Raw genomic sequence first — 9,792 nt, 5'->3', positions numbered from 1 at the left:
GGGGTCTTTTCTGGTTCCATACAAATTTTAGGATGATTTGTTCCATTTCTGTGAAAAAAGTGGATGGTATTTTGATGGGGATTGCATTGAATGTGTAGATTGCTCTAGGTAGCATTGACATCTTCACGATATTTGTTCTTCCAATCCATGAGCGTGGAACGTTTTTCCATTTCTTTGTGTCTTCCTCAATTTCTTTCATGATTTATTTTATAGTGTTCTGAGTACAGATTCTTTGCCTCTTTGGTTAGATTTATTCCTAGGTATCTTATGGTTTTGGGTGCAATTGTAAATGGGATCAACTCCTTAATTTCTCTTTCTTCTGTCTTGCTGATGGTGTATAGGAATGCCACTGCTTTCTGTGCATTGATTTTATATCCTGACACTTTACTGAATTACTGTATGAGTTCCAGCAGTTTTGGGGTGCAGTCTTTTGGGTTTTCCACATACAGTATTCATATCACCTGCAAACAGTGAAAGTTTGACTTCTTCTTTGTCTTTTATTTCTTTTTGTTGTCTGATTGCAATGGCTAGGACTTCTAATACTATGTTGAATAGCAGTGGTGATGGTGGACATCGCTGCCACGTTCCTGACCTTAGGGGGAAAGCTCTCCGTTTTTCCCCATTGACAATGATATTCACTGTGGGTTTCTCATAGATGGCTTTTATGATATTGAGGTATGTACCCTCTATCCCTATACTCCGAAGAGTTTTGATCAAGAAAGGATGCTGTACTTTGTCAAATGCTTTTTCTGCATCTATTGAGAGGATCATATGGTTCTTGTTCTTTCTTTTATTAATGTATTGTATCACATTGATTTGCAGATGTTGAACCAACCTGGCAGCCCAGGGATAAATCCCACTTGCTCGTGGTGAATAATCCTTTGGATGTACTGTTGGATCCTATCGGCTAGTATTTTGGTGAGAATTTTTGCATCCGTGTTCATCAACCTCCTGCCTGTTTTTATAGGACAAGTTCATTCATTTTCAGAGGTCTGCCCATGGCTCCTACCCTGATGATTCAGACCCTTCAGTTCCTCCCCAGACCCCATCCTAGTATTTCTGGTTGCCTGCAGCACATCCTACCTGGATGATCATTAACTCTTCACACTTAACACATCCCAAACTAGACACGTTTCTCCCACTCCACCCCTCCACCCCGGTCCCCAGAGGATCATAAACTCAGTCTTCCAACATCTGCCCCTCCTCACACCACCCCTACTAAACCGTTACTAAACACAACTGTCTCTACCCCATTTCCTCATTCCAACCAGTGCTCACTGAGCTCCTACTGAATGCTTGGCATTGTGGGAGGCACTGGGGAGGTAAGGCTTTACAAAACCCAGCTGAGGGGTGCCTGGCTGGCTCAGTAGGAGGAGCATGAAATTCAATCTCAGGGTTGTGAGTTCGAGCCCCATGTTGGGTATTAACGATTACAAATAAAATAAATAAAATAAAATAAAACCCAGATACAGCATGAAGGCCACATGGTCTAGAGCCTCTGAAACCCTTTATTTTTTTAATGATTTTATTTATTAATTTGATAGAGGGAGAGAGAGGGAGAGAGCACAAGCAGGGTGAACAGCAGAAGAGAAGCAGGCTCTCTGCTGAGCAGGGAGCCTGACAAGGGGCTCGATCCCAGGACCTTGGGATCATGACCTGAGCCGAAGGCAGATGCTTAATCTACCGAGCCACCCAAGTGCCCCTCGGAAACACTTTAGAATACAGTCCTCTATCTCCTCCTCTTGAGACACCATGAGTCTAGATCCCATTCCAATTCACCTGCTTCCTAATTCATCTTTGTCACGAGTCTCTCCCCATTCAACCCGTCTTTGGAACTGCCAACATGGTATGCTTCCAAGAAATAATTTGGATCAAACCACCCTCCTGCCTCAATCTCTCCCCATTCTTTAAATGAAAAGCCAAAGCTCCTTAGTGGCAATCAGGACCCTTCACCCTTGGGCCATAGATGCTGAAGGCGCACCTCCTACCCTATTCCCAAGCAGGCCAGAGGAGCTGCCTTCCCCCCCACTTCCCACTTCTGCAGCAGGATACCCTGAGCCCCTCCCCTGCACAAAGACAACCTCACTCCAGCATCAGCTCAAAGGGCTCTTCCTCTGTGAAGTCTTTACCGACATTTCTAAGCAACTGATGTTTTTCTTCCCACAAAATATTGTTTATAACCTCCTTCTGGCACTTAACAGGTAATATAATTTCATATTATATAATTACTGCTTTTCATGTCTTGCCCACTATCTTATGACCTTTAAAACTGCAGGCTTATTTATACCAAGAGTCTATCAGAGTACATGGATTGCACAAGATGCTTTATCACATAATATAATTTTATGTTATATTAATATATGTTTTGTATCTGGCCCATGAGACTATGACCTCTGTGGTCTGGGAGACTTCTTTATATTTTCAGACTCTATTATAGAGTTCAAAAGGTAGCAGATGTTTTGTAAACATCTGACACACAAGTAATAAGATGAGATTAAACATGTATTACACCCCTTATTAATCACTAAAATGTACAGTGCACTTACCATGTGGGATACCAGGAGGATCCCCACCCCATTGCCATTGCTTTGGGGACCAGATAAGTCACTGCTGTGGGGCGCTCTCCGTGCACCATGGACTGTTTAGCAGCATCTTTGACCTCTACCCACTAGATGCCAGTAGGAACCCCAGTTCCCGGTTGTGACAACCAAACTGTCTCCAGACATTACCAAATGCTGAGAACTACTCTGCTAGACACTTTTAAGGGCTGTCCAAGTATGATCTCAACCCTGTGAGTTAAACACGATCACAACCTCCGTTGTAGAGACAGGGACCCAGTGTATAAGAAGGGTCAGCAACTTCCTAGGGACGTCGAGCTAGTGAGGACAAGGACCGGGACTCAGGCTGCTTAGCTCCAGAGCCCACATGCCTGACCCCTAAGCCCCTACTGCCTCCACAGCCCTCCTGTGAAGGAATGGCTCCCTACACTCCACGATCCCTCGAATGTCCACCTGCGGCCCTTAGGAGCAAGTTAAGGAAGTCAGCCCTCTATCAGATCCAAGTCCTTCGAATATTTACAACAGCTACAAACAGCCTCCCATGCTCCTTCTCGGGCAGCTTCCTCATGGAACACAGTCTCTATCCGCTGCCGTAGCCCCGGGCTCCTCTAGACGCTCTCCAGCATGCTTCAAATGCATGCAACTGTAGCTACAGGATTAGTACTGCTTTCCATCTGGACACCAGACTTCCAGGAATGCTGGCTAAGGCTGCGCTCACTTATCACATCACACCCCTGGCACGGAACTCAAATCCTTCAGCTGGTAAGCCAGGCCTCCTGGAACCTGAACTTGGGTGGCTACCCTGTCCAACCGAAGAGAAGGACTGTATGACACCGGCTTATGCACATTTCCCCTTAGGAATCTAGGGTCATGTCTCCTCCTGTCAAGATGGGTGAATCTCAGCAGTGCCAGCTGGCCCCAGCGGTTCCTCCCAGCTCAGAGTCTGCTGCTAATATTCCAGGGAGCACTCGAGCTGCACTGTGAAGTTAACGCAGCTAATATAATCGCTAGGTAAGGCAAGATGATGCACAGACCACTGGGGTCATGGAGGGCTATAACCTACTTTAGTCACTCATTCTTGGGTGGAGATGGCCAGCTAATGGCAATTCTCCAGAACAGATCAGTCACCTACGTCACTTCTCAGCTCAAAAACCCTCCATGGGCTCCTGTGTACTCAGAGAGACTGGGGCTTGATATTTCTTCATTCATTTCTTTATTCACCTTTGTAACCTGCCATCAAAAATTCCGTGCACACCCAACATTTTGGATCCCCCTCCCCGGCTTGTAAAGATTTTTTTGTTGTTTTGTTCGCTGCCGCACCACCAATGTCTAGAATAGCGACTGGCACACAGTAGGTTCTCCATACAAATTTACTGAATTAATAAATGGGTCTATTCATCAGGGACATCGTTGGAGCAAGAGAGGAAGAGGCAGTTATAGTGAGTCTGATACTCCGGCCCAACCCCTGGCTGGACACACCCTGCAGACTTTGCCTTCTCCCCAGCACGGAACAACACAGTGTGGCCACAGCATGCCCAGTGGGGAGGGAGGCCTGCCTTGGCCCCAGCTCACGTGAGACAGCACAAGGCTGAGTAATCGGCCAACTGCCTCAAGGCCCATGAGTGGGCAGATGGGGCGGTCTGTCGGGGCGGTCTGTCTGGCCGTCCAGGCTTGGAGGGAAAGGGGCCTGAGAGGCTTCCCACAGAAGCACAGAAGGTTCTCTGTTCCCCATCCTTGGGGTCACAGGCTGCCCCACCATCAGACACCCCGACCAGCCCAGCACTGCAGTCTCCTGGATAGAAACACTGTACCATCCACTTTATCAGCTGCCAGTCACAAGACACTAGAGGAAACCACTTGAAAATCCTACTTCTGGTGTTGGTTCCGGGAGGGTGGGGTGGGGTGGGGTGGGGTGGGGGGTGGGGCAGAGGCTTTGAATTCCATTCTTCGGGTGAGAAAGCTGAAGCTGTGTGACCCGGTAGAGAACCAACCAGTATGGCCTCAGAGCTAGGATAAGAAAAGGAAAAATCTGGTGGGGCTGCGGACCTGCCGCAGGGTCCCAGGCAGGCGCTTTGGGGCAGGCTTCCCTCCCCGGACCTCCCACCCAGGAGCCACCGAGTTTGGCCCCAGGGAGCCAAAGCTAAAGGCACTACCAGGGCTGGAGCTTGAACTCAGGTCACCACCAATATTACCAGTCCCCTCCCTCCTCTGGCCTCCAGATGCCTCTTCTGAAAACAGCGGACAGCACCAGCCCTGCCCTGTCCCACACGGTGGCCCCCAGCCAACTGTGGCTGTGGAGCCCTTGCCGCGTGGCTGGTCCACAACGAGGTCTGTCGCAAGTGGGAAGCATACACTGGATTTCAAACACTTAGTTAAAAAAAAAAGTGAACTGTCACCTTAAGAATTATTCATATTGATCACACACTGCAGTAATATTTTGGCTATACTGGGTTAAAATATTAAAATGTATTTCACCTCCTTATTTGTACTTTTTAAAAATGTGGGTAACAACATTTAAAAAAATTTATTTATTTATTTTAAGGATTTTATTTATTAATTTGATAGAGAGCACAAGCAGGGGGAGCAGCAGAGGGAGAGGGAGAAGCAGGCTCCCCATTGAGGAGGGAGCCCAACGTGGGGCTTGGTCAGGATCCCAGGACCCTGAGATCATGACCTGAGCCCAAGGCAGATGCTTAACCGACTGAGCCACCCAGGCACCCCATAAAATTTTATTTCTTTTAAGTAATCTCAGCACCCAACGTGGGGCTCAAACTCACGACCTCGAGATCAAGGGTGGCATGCTCTTCCAACTGAGCCAGCCAGGCGCCCCTAACTTAACATTCTGCAAGATTTGTAATTACAGATGTGGCTTGCATTTGGGGTTCCCGCTGCATTCCTATCGGATTGTGCTGGACCAAGCCATGCCTGAGATCGGACAGGAAGCTCTCCTAGAGACTCGAAGCTGCACTCGCTTCCTGGACTCCATCTCAGGGAGGCTAACTCAGGGCGTCTGGCATGCCTGCGGAGGGCCCCGGTCATTCTGAGGGACCGCCACAGTGAGCACTGTCCCGGGGTCTCAAGTGCGGCAGAAATGAGACTACACTCTTCCCTGCATCCGCCCCCCTCCTCCCGGGCGGTCAGCGTTCTGAGTGTGGAGACACAGTTCAAGGTGACATTGTCACCTGACGCGCTGATCCAATCTCCACTCTGCCCACACCCAACCTCGTCCTGACCCTGGCAAGTTGCCCCAGTGCCCATACAGAACCGGCCTCTCAGCTATCCCTCGCACACACACCTGCCCTGGGCCCACGCCGAGGGCCACGTCTGGGCTGGCAAGCAGGTCAGAAGGAACTGTATCCTCTGGCCAAGAGCTGTGCCTGGGGGACTGGTCACTGGACCTGAACCCTGCCTCTGCCACTTAGCACCCCTAAGCCTCCATCTCCCAATCTGTAGAATGGAGGTAAGGAGCCCCTATCACGAGTTTCATTGTGCCAGTTAACAAGATAATGAAGAAAAGACACATGGGAAATGCTCCGTGAACGGTAACTATTAGCCATACTCTTTGTGTGCTAAGTGGAATCCAAAAGCTGCAGCTATCTGGAACGTGGGGTGGATTAAAACATCATTTAAGAAACAGTATGTTTTAGTCAGTCTGTTCCGTGACCAAAGGCAAGGAAATAAACACTGAACCTTACGCGATGCACAAATGACTATCCACTGAACTGAGAAAGTCCTGGATGACCGCTGGGCCTCCCCCATGCTTCCTAAACACGCCCTCCCCTCCCCAAAGGTAAGGATTTTAGCTTGCATGCCCCCTCCACTCCCCAACCCCCATTTGAGAATGGAGGCGGGACTGAAGGGGGGGGGGTCAGTGCCAACAGTGTGACATCTGAGTCCTTGTCTGGGCAGGGGTTGACTGAAGTGTAAATGGTGGGGGATCTGGAATCACAAGCCCAGATCTCCCTCCCTGGCTTCCCTTGTCCTGGCCACTCTCCCTTCCATGCTGCCCCCTACACAGGGTCCCAGACTACCCAACCAGGAATCTCCTCTCTACTCCCACACTCGCCTCCTTACCCCATCTTATTTCCTTTGTAGCAATGACACCACACCATCTCATGTACTCATGAATCCATGCGCCCCGAGAAAGCAGGACTTCGTATGGTCCACAGTATCTCCGCACCAAATTTAATACCTGTTGCATGGTAGGTCACTGACAAATACCGAAACGAACAGATGTCTAAATGAATGAGCAAATGAGCAGACCAAGTATGGACAGAACGTTTCATCAAGTTAAAGCATCCCAGACCCTCATTTTGTGAAGACCTGAGCACCCGAGGCGCCATGGGCTTGGTAGAGCTTCGGCTTGGGAGCCTGCAGAGCCGCCAAGTGCCATACCTTCTGCTAAACACATGTGGCTGTGCTCACAAGCAAACCCTTATCACCGAGAAGGCGTGGTTTCTGAAGAAGTGGCTATCACCACCTTTGACTCCCCTGAATCACTACCAGCTTCAGGGCTACGGGACCACGCGACAAGCTGCTATCAACCAACAAAGCTGGTGTGGTCCCAGGAGAGCTCCAGGCTTGAAGATGCCGTATTACCCAGGAAACCTCACATCCTCCTTATTTTTCCCCAAGAGGGCCAGCCTGAGCCAAAACCCCAGCCACCCCTCCCCAGACCCCCAAGCACCTTTGGCATCCTGGAGGCAGAGGAAAGGGGTCTGGACACAAACCCAACGTCCGACCCAGCTTCTGCAGTCACAGGCCGGGCATCCCTGGACAAGGTCCTATATCTCTTGGGGCCTCAGATTCCTCCTCTGTGAAATGCAGGTCACGAGGGCAAGTTCTGGGAGGTGTGTGAGCCTCGAAAGCCATCCTGAGATTGAAAGCCTGGAGCCGTAGTACAGGCCAGGCCGACACCGAGCACTCGGCAAACAGAAGCTGCAGGGACCAAAGTGCATGGCAGCTCCTCTCCACCCAAGGTTTCCCCATCCCAGCAAAGGGAAGGGTCCACAACCGCAGCTCCCACCTGCTACTGTAAACAAAACCATGCTCCCTCCACCTCCTGGCTGCTGGACTCATCGCACACACAACACAGGACGCACGTGGCTGCCCAGGGAGAGGGGGAGAGACACGCCACCCAGACTCTGCCCCACACTAAACTCAGGCCCCGTGAACTGGCCAGACTCTAGGTGCATTGCTCGGGTATGAGGAGCATAGGGTGGGAGGGAGGGAGCAGGCCTCACCGGAGAAGCGCCCTTCTGTGTCTCTCTGGGTACATTATGTCCTTGAGCTGGTGGAGCTTATGTCCCTCCACTGGCCAACACCCCCTCTCCGAAACAGCTCCAGAAACAGTTATTTCCTCCTCACTTATTTCCAGAGGGATGTTCCTTCTGCTGGTCGTCCCCTCTCTAGGGCAGGTGCTCCTCAAGTCCCCAAGCAGGGACAGTGCAGGGCCATGCTCAGTCCTAGGACCTCAAGGGAGGTGAATACAATTCCAGCTCTGGCCCAAGAATGGCGGCTCTCAGCATGGCTGTTCTGGAGCATCTGGAACAGCAGGGAGACCTCCCTCCCCTGGCGATACACGCTGCCCCACAATGGCGGTTTGGGAACAGGGAGGTTTTGGGGTGTCCGCAGGGGAGAACCCATTCTTGAATTCCCAGTAGGAGCCCGAGAGAGTCAGAGGAGGTGAGGGTGCAGTTCGGGGACGGAGGGAGGTGCTGCGTGTATATGCTGAGGTGTGGTGGTATAGCACCTGGCGTGGGGGCTCTGAAAGAGAAATGCAACCAAGAAGACGGAAAATCAAGACTCCCATTTCGTGCAGTAGGCTGTCAGCTGGGAAGGGCGAAGCCAGTAAGACAGGCCCTTTTAAGATTGGTTCACATCAGTAAGACCTTCAATGAACCAACTCTCCTCCAAGAAAAAGGTTGCCGATGAGGTAAGGGGAGGGCTGGCTAGCATTCTAGGTGCTGACCCTGCGGCGGGGGGAAGCAATGGTCCCTTGGGGCAGAGCCTGGAGCACAGCAGGTAGGAACGCTGGCTGGAGGGCTGGCTGATGTTATCAGAGGTGACCTCTGCCCCCGGAGCTCCCCCGCAGGGTAAACGTGCAGCCAGTCAGTCTGAGTGCCCACAGCCCCACCCACAACCCAGAGCCAGGAGGCACCAGGAAGACACTCTGAACCCCTTCTCAAGCACCCCCCGCCCCCGAGCTCTAGTCCGCTGGGACCCTCCCCTGTCAAAAACCTACAAACGCATCTCTACAAAAGAACACGGCTCTCTGCTCAAACACAGGCACACCCAAACCCAACACTGGAAATGCACGGGAATGTAGTGACCCCTATCCACACACGCACACACCCCTCATCCCTTCTCCTTCCCATCCCATCCCCCCGACATACAGCTTCCGAGGTCTGCTGGGCCCCCTCGGCCGGGGCGCTCTCTTCCCCCATCCTGTGGCTGAGGGCCCGGCCCAGACGGCTTCAACTTCAGCTCCCAGCTCCCGCTCCAGCCCGTTTGTTTGTCAGGCTGCAGGTCCCTGGAGCTATCAGCCAGGGAGCAGGAGCTTCCAGAGGAGCGGGGAGTGGCTAAGCCAGCCCTCCGGGGATCCCTTCACCTCTTAAAGTTGGGTCAAGAGAAACCCTGGACTCCTGGCCCTTGGCCGGGCCATGCCCAGCTCCCATGCTCAGAGGTACTTGGAGAGGTGAGACCCAGGGAGGGGGTGCTGCAGGGAAGCAACTGGGAGGAAGATTCAAAGCCTCCTAAGGATGTCCGCAGAGGGGCTGGGGAGTGTCCCAGGGGAGCCTGGGACCGTGGTCACTCATGGGCTAGAGGCAGCTGCCCCAGTGGAGGGCACGCCCACCCAGCACCCCCACTCACCATCCTCCTGGCCTGGCCTCTTTGCTCGGGCACCTAACCCTGGTCCCTCGGAGAGGGACTGTCCTCCCGGCCCCCCCACCCCCACACACACACAAATTGGGAAACTCCTAGGCCCTCCCCTTGCCACCCCCCCGCCGTACTCAGGCCCTTCTCATCTCCAGCCCTGAGGCATTAGCAATTTCAGGATCATCCCAGACCTGGGGGTGGTGGTGGGAGGGCAAGGCACAAGGTGCTCAGGGCCTGGGGACTGAGGATTCCAGAGTCTAGGGCTCGTTCAGCAGGTTTGGTCTTCGCCCACACCACCTCTCCACCGAGCTGCTACGGCTCAGGTCTTATAGGATACCTTCTGGGCAGACACCCT

At 52.1% G+C, this 9,792-nt stretch overlaps 1 protein-coding gene across 7 annotated transcripts in view; it reads right to left on the bottom strand.

Annotated features, from left to right (window-relative positions):
* The window catches only part of ST3GAL4 (ST3 beta-galactoside alpha-2,3-sialyltransferase 4), a 33,311-nt gene that overhangs the window by 14,134 nt on the left and 9,385 nt on the right, over positions 1–9,792 (bottom strand). The window lies entirely within an intron of this gene.

Source organism: Callorhinus ursinus, unplaced genomic scaffold (assembly GCF_003265705.2).
Source record: "Callorhinus ursinus isolate GAN/ISIS: 27379988/994484 unplaced genomic scaffold, GSC_fseal_2.0 scaffold19, whole genome shotgun sequence".
Lineage (NCBI taxonomy): Eukaryota > Metazoa > Chordata > Mammalia > Carnivora > Otariidae > Callorhinus > Callorhinus ursinus.
This window is presented reverse-complemented; position numbering and strand designations above follow the sequence as displayed.